The 14,634-nt window shown below is 39.9% G+C and overlaps 1 non-coding gene across 1 annotated transcript; it reads right to left on the reverse strand.

The window, feature by feature from the left end:
• Positions 1–10,559: 10,559 nt before the first annotated feature.
• On the reverse strand, positions 10,560–10,666 carry LOC142169975 (small nucleolar RNA R71). Its single transcript, XR_012699594.1, has one exon. It is a non-coding gene; the product is annotated as a small nucleolar RNA R71 (small nucleolar RNA).
• Positions 10,667–14,634: the final 3,968 nt, after the last annotated feature.

The following is a 14,634-nucleotide window of genomic DNA, read 5'->3' on the forward strand; positions in this document are numbered from 1 at the left end:
AATGCAATTAATTATGCAATTAAAATTTAAAAATGTAAAAATTCAAAATATTTTTGTATTTTCTTTAGGATTTAAAATTCAACTTAAAATTGCATCAAACATGAATACGCACAAAGCTAACTAGGCAAAGATATAGAAAAATAATTTAAAGCTATTGTTTTTGGATTTTTAGGAGTAATTTTATATTAGGGCAAAAATTAGGTGCTCACAGGTCTCACGAGTCATGAGCAAGTCTAGTAGAGTCTTGTAGATCGGTACAGAGACGTCTGTACTTATTTTCGAGAGGCTACAGTGCTGTTAGGAGCACTTTCCTTCTTGATTTTCTCTTCGTGCGGTTTGATTCCTTTGAGGCTTATGCTTTTATTTCCTTCCTACTCAATCTTACGCGACGTGAAGCGCGTGTTATCACTTGGACATCGAGGAGTTGTACTGGTACTACAGACATGGAGCAGGATGTTTTTCCCTGCGAGTTTGGGCATGCTATTATCGTCGCTGGAAGGATGTTCTTTTATTCCAGCTCGGTATCTGTATTCCCTATGGTTTCAAGACTCTGCACAAATTACTATGATGTTCATGCGTTGTTATTGCACGGTGTTGGTGTAATGGTGGGGTACTTGCTTATATGTAGAGGCAATGAATGACTTGAAATGAGGATTTCTCAGCTCATAATTTAGAGGTTCAGTGTTTAATTCCAGCAAAGAAAAGGCAATCGGACTATGAATATTCAGGTTTGGGTTGATAAAGTAACGAGACTTGGTATTTTTAAGCATGGTGCAATTTTTATCTGTGATGTGGTGTCGTGTCCTAGTTTGAATGTATTATGGTTCGCCGGTGTTATGGTCTTCTTTTATTTACCTACGGGGCATGGTACTGTGAAATGGTGCCTGAGAAGCGGTTGTCAGAGATAGCAGTATGTAGCGGTTTCGGGATCGAATCGGTGTTTCTAATATTGATGGCTCGAGAAAGATGATCTTCTAGGAGGTTTAGAGTTGATAGCAATTTATTAGTTCAGGTACTATAGAGATGGATTTTGATTTGAGGCAGTATTTGGGTAGCAAAGGATGAGGAAGGACATGGTGTGAGGTGTCTCGCGGTGGTTGAATTACTAGCAGGTCAAGTATGAAAAGCATAGGTCGAGCAGTTACTTGAGGGAGATAGTTTAACCGAAGTGGGAGTAGTAGAGTAGCATATGGATTATGTGGTAGGAAGCCACTTGTTTGAAGAAAGTTTAGAGCGATTTGGGAATCATGGTGGAGAAGTGACTAGGTTTATCAATTGTATTTGGGATGGTGGCTAATGCACGGAGAAAACAATGAATATGGTAGAAAGGAGTTTGCTTGAAAAGAAGAGGGTTGTGAAAACTTGATTATCGTTTTGGATGCAACATGACTTTGAGTTTGAAGTGTACTGTCAGACTTTCAGTTGATGTCAATGGGAAATGATTAGACTTGTACAACTGATGGATGAGCACGGGCTCAGGAGGGCCAACTGATTTCGTAGTAGTTGTACCCAGTGCAGCGCCGTTGGAAGACGTCGACATGGAATTCCATAGGTGGGTTATCTCATGTGAGCAGAATAGCGGCTGCATGATTTTGATAAAGTTTCTATGAAGAGTTCTACTTACTATCCAGCGAGAGGTCGAACAGGCGATCATGGCTGATAATTCGAAATGTTCATGAAAAGTTTTATAAGAAACTACAAGAAATTTGGCGCGTTAATTGTGCGAGATCATGGTAATTGGGAATGAGGAATCTTAGTGGGTTCCAGGGTTATGTAATTAAAGAATCAAGTTAAGTGGGGGAGCCCCACCGTGTACGATTGGATCACGTGGTTGTCCGTTTGACCGGTGTCTAATTATCGGTGTATTAGTGGGTTATTATAACTAAGGAAAGAAAATATCAGTGGTAACTCGAGAAAAGGATTTGAGGAATGTGTGTTATATTTGACCTTATCGATTCATGTTCAGGTTTTGAGGAGACTCAGAGTTATGCTTTTTATGGGTGTAGTGTACAAGGAAAAGAATTCAACCTGGTGCTTATTTGATAGGGTGTTCAGGTGCTAACAATGCACTAGAGTTTAGCTTATATTCGGGACCAAGTCAGAGTTAGTGACTCTCAACAGTGGTCCTAGTGGGTTCAAGGATTTAAGTGCAGTGCCTAAGGACTTGGAATGTTCTATGTCATCATTGGGTATGCAGTGCAGTATTGGAGGAAATGAAGAAATAGCTTCAGATTCGTAGAAGGTCTTGCAGAATAGGTGTACCAGTTAGAGATGTTATTGTGCGCGTAAGGATAATATGAGATGATTCATGAGTAATGAGACGATGTGTTCTCGTGATGCGGGTCACTCGGAACGAGTGTAGATTTGGTTCGTTACATTTTTGAATGGAGCTATTATTATTTCTAGGGCAAGTCAAGAATAAATTGGAATAAGTTGGGTTGGTTAGTAATGGTTGAATCAACATGATTATGGCAATGATCAGTTCCTTCAGCGTGAAGTTATACATGTGGTTTGTGGTTGTATGCGTGGGCTTGAGCGCCACCACAACTTGATTGACTTGGAGGTATTTGATTGTAATGGCATGCTATGTATAGATGGATCCCGGAAGAGTTATGGTGGTTTAAACCACGACTTGAAGTTTGTATTTTTTGCGGTTATGGAAATTTGGTTGCGTGTTGTCATCGTTCCTCTAAAATGTGTTGAGTGAAAGGGGTTCTAGGCGATGAAGTATTTATTCTATTGGTGGTTCAGGAGTTATGATAAAATTCTTGTACTCTCGTATAGCGGCATGATAGGTGCAGTGAGCAACATGGGAATTTGAAAGGTGGGGATCAAGGTTGTGGTTCAGTGTCGACAAGAAGGTCACGAGCTCGGATAAGCAGGAAGGAATTCAGATTTTCATAGTAAGTTAGTATTTTCTTTGGTGCCACCTAAGAACGACATTCTGGGTAAGAGGCCTTGTGTATTGAGTTACAGATTCTTGGTTTGCTTTATAGAATTAGTACGATTGGTGGTATCGATGTGCGGACTTTGCTACCTAAGCGGAAGGTCGTGGGAGCGTACCCCACGGGGAGAATTGTATAAGTCTGACATGTTAGTCACTTGATTGTTAAAGATTGAAATCAAGTATGGAGGTTATGGTAATATCGTAGATGCGAAAGTTTGTGCCTGAGAGGCGTTCTATTCCTTGGGCTATGGACCATGTAAGTTGTTCCGGATTTGACGATTGTTCTTATGCGTCATGAATAGGTCATTGTGGATCCTTGAAAGGTTATTAGCCCAGTATGGTATGATCAGAATCGGCTTGAAGTACGTTGATGAGTCTAAATGTGGATGTGTGCTCTTTACCAGGCCGGGTGTGTTCATTCAGCATAGCATTTCTTATGGAGGAGTCTTCAGACATTGGATGTTATTTTCGTCGCCAGCTATTTCATGTAATACTCTATTGTGCCATGTGGGTTGTGAGATGTCTTGATTATTCGCACATCTGTTGAGGTCCCACGTAGCTATGGTGTTATGTGAGAAGGATGGCTCTCGAGATGCAGATCATATATCACACCTTAGTTGTGCTTGGGCTTCATAGCGTATGGCGCTATCCGTCCCCCCAGGATTTGTATTATGCACTTGGCGTGCTTGTGGTCGATATCCGGGCATTTTTTAAGTATAAGTACTATGACTTGATGTGTGCTTTCTTCTTGATTGTTATGTGTGGATCGAATGGCACTCCGCCACGGGTATATTGTTTGGATCGGGTTGCACGCCGCAACATTGTCATGTTTGGATCGGGTTGCATGCTGCAATAGTGTCACATTGGATCGGGTTGCACGTCGCGGCAGTGAGATGTTGAGCATAGTTCCTTAGACTTATTTTGTGTGCCTTGTTTTTCATCCCTGAGGTAGGTTCATAGTACCTTTTCAGTCATTCTATTCGTTACGCGGGCTGGGTAATTCCCTGCCCGAGTTTGTTCTACCTTTTGAGTTATATTCGAGTTTGTAGCTTGTTGGTGCATTGTTGGTGTCATATGAGATTTTGACAGTGTTTGAGATGGCTTATTGCCAGAGCAGCTTGTACTGGGCGAGATGCAGTTATTGGACCTGGGATCAGTGCGATCAGATTTATATAAGTTATATTAAAAAGCAAATATCGCTATTCAGTTCAGAATGAGGTAATGATTCTTGTCGGGGGGGATACTCAATAATTTGTTGATTCGGCAGGTGGTATGAGTTTCTACACATCTTTTTCGTCGTGGCAGTATTGCGAGAGTTGGAATATGGCTTATATGTGTTATGAGGTGTACTGCGGGCACGAGGTTCGTGAGATTGCGACTATCATGGTCGGAAGATATTATTATGCTCAAGCGACTTATGTGGTGCATGGTGTGATTTCAGCGTTAGAGCATGGTCATGTTGGGTACAATGTCTAGTGATTGATGCAGTGTTCGTATGTTGGAATCAGGTCTTGTAGAGAATTCTGGATGTCGAAAGTTGGTTCTAAGGCTTATTGAATAAATAAAAGGGGAGGATCTTCAGTCTAGCTCGAGCTGATGTGCTCACATGGGTTGTGGTAGCACGGGTAAGTTCACGAGGTATTAAACGATGATTATGGACAACTCCGGGGCAGTCCTTAGAACCAGTATGGAGGTGTTAAACGGTGATTATGGACAACCGGTTCATCTTCGAACATATGTTATGTGGGGGAGAATGTACCGACCCGACCGGTTGTTTTGAGCTCTAGCACGTCGTTCAGCAGTTTGAGGTCTTAAGTAGCTTCACTTAAGGTATTATGACTTGTATGTGTGGTCGAAATTGAATTTTGGGAAGTTTGGAGTTGATATGGAAATAAAATTCTAATTTCGGAAGCTTTAAGTTGGAAGAATTAACTAAGGTTTGGCTTTTGAGTAAACGACATCGGAATCGGGATTTGAAGGTTCCAACAGGTTCGTATGATGATTTCGGACTTGTGCATATGTTCGGGTTGAGTATCGGGTCGTCCGGGAGCATTTCAGCGCTTATTATGGAAGGTTGGCATATTGAAGATTTAAGAATTTCTTAAGTTTGGTTTGAGGTGGACCTTGGTGTTATCAATATCCGTTTGGGATTCCTAGCCTTGGAATAGGTTGGTATTGTGATTTATGACTTGTGCGCAAAGTTTGGCGTCACTCCGGAATGCTTTGGTATGATTCAGATGCGTTCGCTAAAGTTTGAAAGTTAAAGGAGGATTTCGATCATCGATTTGTAGTTCCGATATTGTTTGATGTGATTTGAAGGCTCGAGTAGGTCAGTATGGTATTTTAGGACTTGTTGGTAGGTTTGGTTGAGGTCCCGGGGGGCTCGGGTGGATTCTAGATGGTTAACAGATCGATTTTTTGACGTGTGGAGAAGCTGGAAAATCTGGTTGTTAGTGTAACCGCTTCTAAGGAAGACTCATCGCAAAAGGGAGGAAGTGGACTGCAGAAGCGACTGGGAGTGAATTGCACAGAGGCCGCAGGTGCGAAGGAATTCCCGCACCTGCGAGATCGCAAATGCGACTATTGGAGCGCAGAAGCGGAGGTTGTCCAAAAAGGTATGGGCTGCAGAAACGGAAAAGGAGGCGCAGGTGCGCGAGCGCAGAAGCGCTTAAGGCTCGTAGAAGAAGAAGCAGAAGCGCTACTTGGGGCGCAGAAGTGAGGGTTGTTGGGTTGTGCTGAAGCCGCACCAGCGACAGATTATCCATAGGTGCGGAGCAGAGAAGCGGCTACTATTCCGCAAGTGCGAAGGTCGGGCTGGGTAGTGTGTTCTTTTAAAACGGGGGTTTGGCCCATTTTTATCTCATTTCTTCCATGGAAGCCGATTTTGGAGAACCTTTGGAGTGCCATCTTTACCAACTATAATGGGTTTTAGAGCGATAGGCATCAGTTTGAGGTTTTAGAGAAACTTTGGAGCCGGTTATGGAATTTTGGAGCGAGGTAAGTCTCTTGTCTAACCTTGTGAGAGGGAAACTACCCCTAGGTGATATTTATTGTTGTGTGAAACTAGTTGTGGGTGCTACGTATGCACGAGGTGACGAGAATCCGTACGTAGCTAAAGCATGTTTATGTTCGGGTAGACTTAGGACTTTATCATGTAATATTTGAATTGTTTGGACTCATTTTGCTAGCTTAATTAATTGAAATTATAACTGAAATTGATTTAGAAACATATAAATATATTAGGCCGAGCTTTATCACCTTGAGTTGTTGCCAAGATATTTGATAAATGTAAAGGGGTGTACTTATTATTGTGCTCATGTACTGTATTGTAAACACGTGTCTTGTAATTCGGTAACTTCCTTTCTTGTGGAGCGGGCCGAATGCCTCGGCAGTATATAAATGCATCTATGGTTCGTGCTGCACGATCCTCGGGAGTGTACACATTATCGGGCCGAACGACCTCGGCAGAATCGTGCGTGATATCGCTAGTAGTCCGAATATTCACAAGATAAACCTTCCACTGATGCCTGGAATTTTATGATATTTCTTATTTATTTAGTATTGACACTTGGCATTTTCTGAGATATTAAGGTACAATACAAGATCGTGAAATTTATGATTTAAAAGAAATAATTGGAACATTATGAAATTATAGATTTACTCCACTATTGTTGTACACTTCATATCTATTATGAATTATTATATTATTTACTTGGACCTCTAGTAAGCGTCGATGCCGATCCTTCGTTACTACTTCTCAGGGGTTAGGCTAGATACTTACTGGGTACGCATTGATTTACGTACTCATGCTGTACTTCTGCACTAAATATGCAGGATATGACAGGTCATTTGGTGATCATCTTGGCGCGTAGGCGCATCTATTGAGGAGACTTTACGTGAGCTGCATCTCACGCTATGCATCGCAGTCCATCGAGTCTTTATCGTACTATTTATTTTATCCTGTCTTATTTACATTCCGGACAGATGTTGTATTATCATTGTATTCCTTAGAAAATGCTCATGTACTTGTGACACCAGGTTTTGGGAGTTCCCACGGGTTGTTTGTTATTGTAGTTATGAAAATATTATCATTTATCCTGTAAATTCTATTCCAAACTATTTAAATAAGGAAAATTATGATTTCACAATACTAAAATGAGTAATTAAGCTGATCATTCACTATTTGTTTGCCTGACAGCGGTGTTAGATGTTGTCACAACCTTTAGTGGACTATGGGTCGTGACAATTTTAGGGCCATAAAACTAGAATTCCACCTGATTTTCAGATTTTCTTTTGTACTATAGCCCACGCCTTCTACATAGGCCTGGGTGGCCAGACCCGAATCCCCTAAAATATTGTCAGAATATCAAAAACGACCTAAGAAACAATAGACACTGCCTCGCCATAACTGTTCCTCATGTTTTGGTATTCTAGAGCGATAAACCTGGAATTATGCCCGATTCCCAGATATTCGTGTGATATAGCCTATTCCTTCTACATGAGCCCGATCGGCCGAATCCAGATCGCCTAAAATTTTGTCGGACAATCTAAAACGACCTAAGGAACAACAATCAAAGTCTCGCCATGACTGTACCTCATTTTTTATACGTTTTAGGGCCATAAAACTGAAATTTTGCCCGATTCCTAGATTTTCATGTACTATAGCCCACGCTTTCTGCATGGATCGGGGCATCCGAACCCGGATTGCCTAAATTTCGGGACCATCAAAATGACCTAAGGAACAATAGCCGCTTCCTCGCCATGACTGTTCCTCATTATTTGGCATTTTAGATCCATAAAATTGAAATTCTACCCGATTCCTAGATTTTTATTTTTCTATAGCCCACGCCATTTGCAAAGTCTCGGGCGGACAGACCCGGATCTCGTAAAATTTTTCCAACCCATAAAAATTGATTTAAGGAACAATAGTCACTGCCTTGCAATGACCGTTACTATTTTTTTTTGGTGTTGTAGGGCCATAAAATTAGAATTTCTTCCGATTCCTAGATTTTTGTGTGCTATAGCCCACATATTTTACATGGGCCCTAGCGACCAAACCCGGATCGCCAGAAATTTATTCGGACTATACAAAAATGACCGAAAGAACAATAATCAACTGCCTCTCCATGACCTTTCCTCGTTTTTTGGTATTTTAGGGCCATAAAACAGGAATTGCGCATGTTTCCCAAATATTTGTGTGCTATAGACCACACCTTTCGCATGGGCCCCGACATAAGGATCCGGATCGCCTAAAAAGATTTCAGCCCATGAACAATAACCTAAGGAACATAATTCACTGCCTCGCCATGACCGTTACTCGTATTTTGGTGTTTTAGGGCTATAAAATCGAAATTACGCTCGATTTCCAGATTTTCGTATGCTATATAGCCCACGCCTTCTGCAAGGGCTCGGGCGGTTATGGTAGGCTAGAAACTCGTATTTTAGTCATAGTTTGCATGCTATCTAATGCATTTTACTTGTGTTTAAGCTTATATGTTAGTGTATTGCACTTATTATGTATTTTATGCCTTACAGGAAGTGATTCTGAGTTAAAAAGATAATCAGGAGCTAAATTGAACAAGTTAGAGCTTTAAAGTCTGATTAAAAGACGAATGAATTAAACTGGGATCGCGTTCGGGGGTCGGGAGCCAAGTTTGAATGTCAAAATTGAAGAAAACGAAGTACTCTGGAAAACTAATACTGCCGCACCATGGGGGCCGGCGCATGGGGTGGTGCGGCAGTGTAAATTGTTGTTGCCTTGTCAGAATTTGTTCTCTAAACCTTCCCACTAGCCCCTCGCATGGGCGGCGCATTGCGTGAAGCGCCTGTACAAATTTCTAAGAGTTTTTTCCTGTTTCGACTTGGAAAGGGTAGTTTTATCCGGCCCCACTTCTACATGGTATAAATATACCAAAAAGACATTTTTGAAGAGACTTTTGACCTACGGATGATTGCAAGAGCATTGGAGACTCAAAGCACAAGGATTTATCATTCTTTCCTCAACTCAAACAACCGAGCTTGGATTGAATTCATGTTTTGTTATTATTCAACTTTATTTATGATGACTTTCTCCATGATTATGGAGTAGTTTACCTTAGGGTTTGACGGATATGGTATTTTGATTGATATTTTTGGATTTTAATAATAGTTCTTTGCATGAATTCATTTATGGAGCTTTGAATTGATTGTAACTTTATTCACCGGTTTATTTAATCAAAAGAGGAATATTTTTGTGATTATATTTGCGTTATTTTATTTGGTTTAATTTAGTGATTCTTTTAAGTAATCGAAAGAGCTTGTTGAATTGATGATTAAATCAAATTAGGATAATATTCGAGAGACGTTTTCCTAAAGACTAATCCATTAATGCGTTCTTGAACATTTTCACATGGCTTTATATTAGGTCACCTCATAGAGTTAAGATTTAATCGAGAGAGGAGTCTTGTCTACACGTATGAACTAATCATCGAGTGAATTCGTGAGAATCATTAGAACATTAGAGTGAATTGAACTAGAATTGGATCCCAAATAGCTACCTTACACCTATCCTGTCACGGCCCTTATTTCTCCCATTGATATTTCGGTGTTTCTCAACTCTTGTCTTTCAGTAATTATTGTTAATCTTTTTAGTTTTATAATTAATTTTAGTTGTTAATCATCCCAATCAACGTGTCAATCATACTGAATAGTGTTAAGCTAGAAATTACTTAAACATTATTTAAATCAATCCCTGTGGAGACGATAATTAAAATTATACTATCTTTGGCTAGCAAGCATTAATTTCGTGTTGTGTTTGTGCTCGTCAAATTTTGATGTCGTTGACGGGTATTGGCAATCAATAGTGGTCAAAATAATTTTTGGTGCTAATTCAGGAATCTATTTTATTTTATTCTTCACGGTTTTCTCTTCCGCGTGCAATCAACATGTTACGTTCATTGATGTATGACTTGATCTTCTGCAACAGAAGTAACACCCTAAAAATTGGAGTTGGAAAAACACTTCCGACAACTGATAAAAGAGAAAGAACTCACCAAATAATTCTTAGGGTAATCTCCAACCGAAGAGAACATGGCTAAAAACGGAGCAGGTAGTTGATATAGCTGCACAGAAAGCAGCCGCACGGGCAGCTGCTTAGGCAGCCCGTAGAGTTGTTAAGGAGACTGTCGAAGATGATGGCGGTCGAAAACTCAATCTAAATCGACCCTTGGTCGAAGACCAGTTCGAGAATGTGGTACCCAATCCTGGTAGAGCATTGGGTGATTATGCCAAACCAATCTACAATCAGGGACTGCCCACTATCAGACCTCCACCCGTAGCAGTGAATAATTTTGAGTTGAAGCAAGGCTTGCTTCAAACCATCCAAAACAACTGTGTCTTCATAGAGAAGGTGAATGAAGATCCCAACACTCACTTGATGGATTTTGAAAAAATTATGAACACGATCTAGAACACCGGAGTGTTAAAAGATGCAGTCTACTTAAGGGCATTCTCCTTTTCACTAAAGGATGACGCAAAGCACTAGCTTCGAAGCTTACCAACTGGGTCGATCAGGACATGGGAATATATGAATAAAAGGTTTCTTGACAAATACTTCTTAGTTGCGAAAATAGTAAAATTCAGAAGAGAAATCCACAATTTCTGCCAGAAGGATACTGAAATGGTCTTCGAAGCTTGGGAAAGATTCAAAGAGATAGTGAGAAAGTGTCAGCATAATGGAATCGAATTGTGGATACAACTCCAGGACTTTTGGGATGGACTGACACTTTCCTTACGACGAACTCTAAGCACTGCAGTTGAAGGTCCTTTAATAAAGAAGACTCCTGAGGAGATTGTTGCAATTCCTAATGAGCTCTCTATAGATGTTAACCAATGGCGTGTTGAGAGTAATGATAGAAGAAAATCAGTTAGGGTTCACCAGGTAAACTCCAATTCATCAGTGCAGTCCCAGCTAGATACCATGGCCAGAGAGATAAGAAATTTAACATTGGCCAAGGTACAGAGTAAGCCGCAAGAAGCAAATGACTTTTGTGGAATGGGACACCCTACACATGAGTGTCAAGCTTCAGCTGAAGTAGTAAATGTCGTGGAGAGCTTTGACAGAGGCAACTACCAAAGTGGCAACAATTTTAACTCCATGGGGCATAAGCACCCAGGTTTATTCTTGAAGTTCACCAGGTCCAGGTGGTAGTGCAAACGCGTGGCAGCAAAATAACTCCAGACCCAAGGACAAGGAGCTCCAGGTTTTCAAAATTAGCTGAGGCAGCATTATCATCCTCCAGAGTCTAATCAGTCTAGTATGGAAGATTTGATAAAGGCCTTTATTATTAAGACAGGTGAGAGGCTTGAAACCCATGGCGCAGCTATTAGAGAACAAGGCACGACTATTCGAAACTTGGAAAGACTGGTGGGGCAACCAGATAATCTATTGTTTAAGAGGGTTCTAAGAACTCTCCCTATTGATACTGAAAGAAATCCAAAAGAGACAATAAATGTAGTATCTTTGAGGAGTAGGCACGTATGGGAGGATACCGGGGAAAAATAAAAGGATGAACTAATTGAAAGACTGATGAAGATTGTGGAGGAGCAGAAAAATAACAACATTCAAGAAGGTGTAGGGATAGTAGTTGAGGGTCTGAAGAAGAAGAGGAAGACTAGAGCTCAGAAGAACAAGAAGAAAGATGAGAATGCAATAAATGAGGAGACTCAATAAAGTAAATATGTGTCTGCTCTACCTTTCCCGCAGAAGCAGTATAGAGAGAAGCTGGACAAACAACTTAGGCGCTTTCTAGAAGTGCTCAAGCAGATGCATGTGAATATACCTTTCATAGAGGTGCTTTCATAGATGCCAGCCTATGCTAAATTTTTGAAGGAGATATTATCCAAAAAGTCAAAAGTGGAAGAGACATCGATTGTCAAGCTCACAGAGCATTTAGCAAAACAAGCTCCCTCAAAAGTGTGGAGATCCAGGGAGTTTTACTATACCTTGCTCTTTAGGAAGCACTAAGTTTGAAAAATCTTTGTGTGATTTAGGTTCGTCTATTAATCTTACACCTTTGTCTATACTTGTATCCTTGCAGCTGGCGGATCAAACCACAATAATACATGAAGGAATAGTAGAAGATGTACTAGTTCGGTAGAAAAATTTGTGTTCCTTGTGGACTTCATTGTAGTGAACATGGTGGAGAATAGGGAGGTCTCTCTCATTCTAGGAAGATCTTTCTTGGCTAATGGCAGAGGAATTCTAGACATTCAAGCAAGGCAGTTCATGCTCAGAGTGGCGGAAGAAAGGGTGGTCTTCAAAATAGAAGGATCAATGGGGGCCCTAAAGGAGCAAACTAGAGAGAGTAAAACTGATAAGTGTGGGGTATACCTAAAAGAAAGGTCGAAAAGAAGCTCTCAACATGGATGTGTGCACTGGGTCGGGCATGTAAAAGAGATCCCGACTTCGATTCAGACCCCGACTAGATGAATCATGGGAGTTTCTTTTACCGATTACTTTTTATTTATGTGTCATGGGGACATGCAACAATTTAAAGTGTGGGATGGGGGATGTAAATATGTACATGTATGTTTGTTTTCTTGTGTTTTGTTCGAAAAAAAATTAACTTTTCCCAACGATGGATTTCCTCGACCGACTTTTTGAGGGATTAAAGTCGAAGAAAAAAATAAAAAATATTTTATTTTTCTTAGGTAGTGTACAATTCTCCCTTGGTTTTTCTTTGTGCCGTGGTTCTATTCCAAGGGTTTTATTTGAATCGGGTGTAATCAGTTTTTCTTTTATTAGGAATAGAGAAGTCTTGTGCTCTAGTGTTAAATGGAGATAACTGCTCTTGACTTTGTTGTTCCTTGAGAGTAGTGAGAGCTTTAGTTGTGACGTCTAGGCTCAGTTCTTGACTTATGTATAAGTGTCTTAAATTATTTGATTTTGACTTTCAGTAACTGCTTTGACTAGAGAGTCAGGATAGATTTGATCCTAAGTGAGTTATGTGCGAGTGTGTGTGAGAGATATTTGTGATATTATGTGTTTGTGAGTTGATGTCTAGAACTTTCCTCATGTGTTTGCAAAGTGAAATAGTAGTCTTGTTCAGTCTAAGAAGTGATATAGCCATTCATTTGTTGAGCCAATTATACGTTTTACCCACCTAATTATTGTGAGCACCTAATTTTTGACTATGCGTGAATTATTTTTCACTTATCTCACCAATACCTCATTTTTCACTTCCTCCACTCACACTCTCACTTTTACCATGCACTTCCCTCACATACTCCCTCCACCAACGAACACTCACAAAACAAAAAGTAGCTTCATCTCCACCCCAAACATATACAAGAGAAAGTCAAAAAGGGGAGAAGGAAAATAAAAAAGGGGAGGAGGAAATAGGGGGACAACGCGGGAAAATGGGAATAAAAAAGGAAAAAAGAGAGAATAAAAAGAGCACTGCTCATTGTTTTTTTTTAAAAAAGAGAGAAATAGCAGCCCCTTTTTTTCTTCTTCTTAAAGCAATAGAAAAACGAGCCAAATTCCAGTAAAAACAAACTGCAGCAAAAGCAAAAAGAAACGCAGCAATACCCCACCATAAAACTCCATCTTCCTCCTCAAAGCCTCACTACTTTTGGCCATAGAAACTAGTAGCCATTAGCTATGTAAACCCACTGTCGTTACCATCTTAGAACCAGCTCCAAAATGCCCTTAAATCACCACAAAATCAGCCACGAGAAGCCACGAAAACGCAGCTAGCTAACTACGTGAAATAGCCCAAAATATATTTCCATTGAGTTACTGGCGAACCACCCAAAAGCACCACCTTAAACCAGCCAATAAATCACTATTAAAAACCTGCCGGTATCATCCTTGAAAATTTGAGGCAAAACCCATTCAAAAGGTCCGATTGTCGTCGAGTGCGAGGTCGTCCTAGTTCCGTCCATTATCTCTGCTTCAGTATCCCTGTTTTCGCATTGGGTTTGACATTTTGCAACTGTACCAGCTGGTTTATTTCAAATTTCTTATCAATACATTGAGAAAGTTTCATTGCTCAAGGTTTAGTTCTTCCTTTCTTTTACTACTCTATTTCGTTTCCTTGTGATTTACATATTTTAGATCCATGCTACTGATGTTTTACTTCTTTTCTCATAGTGTGATTGCTTTTGGATTCTTAATATTATCACTCGCTGTGGGTTTTATGAGATATTGGTGCTAATAATTTTATAATAGAAAGTATAAAGGTTCTATAAAGACTTTTAGGAGCAGATTTGTTGAGTTGATGAACAAAGAATTTTGTTTGATCTAAGTCTTTTTTGTCTCTTTTTGTTACTGTAAAGTTTATGGGAATTATTAATATTGCTGGAAAGATCACATCAACATCCTGCTTTGTTTGATGTTTGTTGCTTAAAATATTTTGGATAGAGTCTTGTTAATCGTTTGAGTTAAGTCACGTGTTAGATGCAATTGTATAGGCTAATTAATGTATTAGTTCGTTTATTAATATTGATGGTAATTTTGTTTAGCCACAATGTGAACGATTTTTAATATTGAGATAGAATACTGAGTTATATTTAGTGACTAATCATAATAGTCAAAGGCATACATTCTTTTCCACAATAATCTTCCATAACTCCATGACCTCACAATAATCTCAAACTAGTTTAGGAAAATAACTCATAAATATCGTTAGTATCCTTTAGGCACG

The sequence above is a fragment of the Nicotiana tabacum genome, chromosome 15 (genome assembly GCF_000715075.1).
Source record: "Nicotiana tabacum cultivar K326 chromosome 15, ASM71507v2, whole genome shotgun sequence".
NCBI lineage: Eukaryota > Viridiplantae > Streptophyta > Magnoliopsida > Solanales > Solanaceae > Nicotiana > Nicotiana tabacum.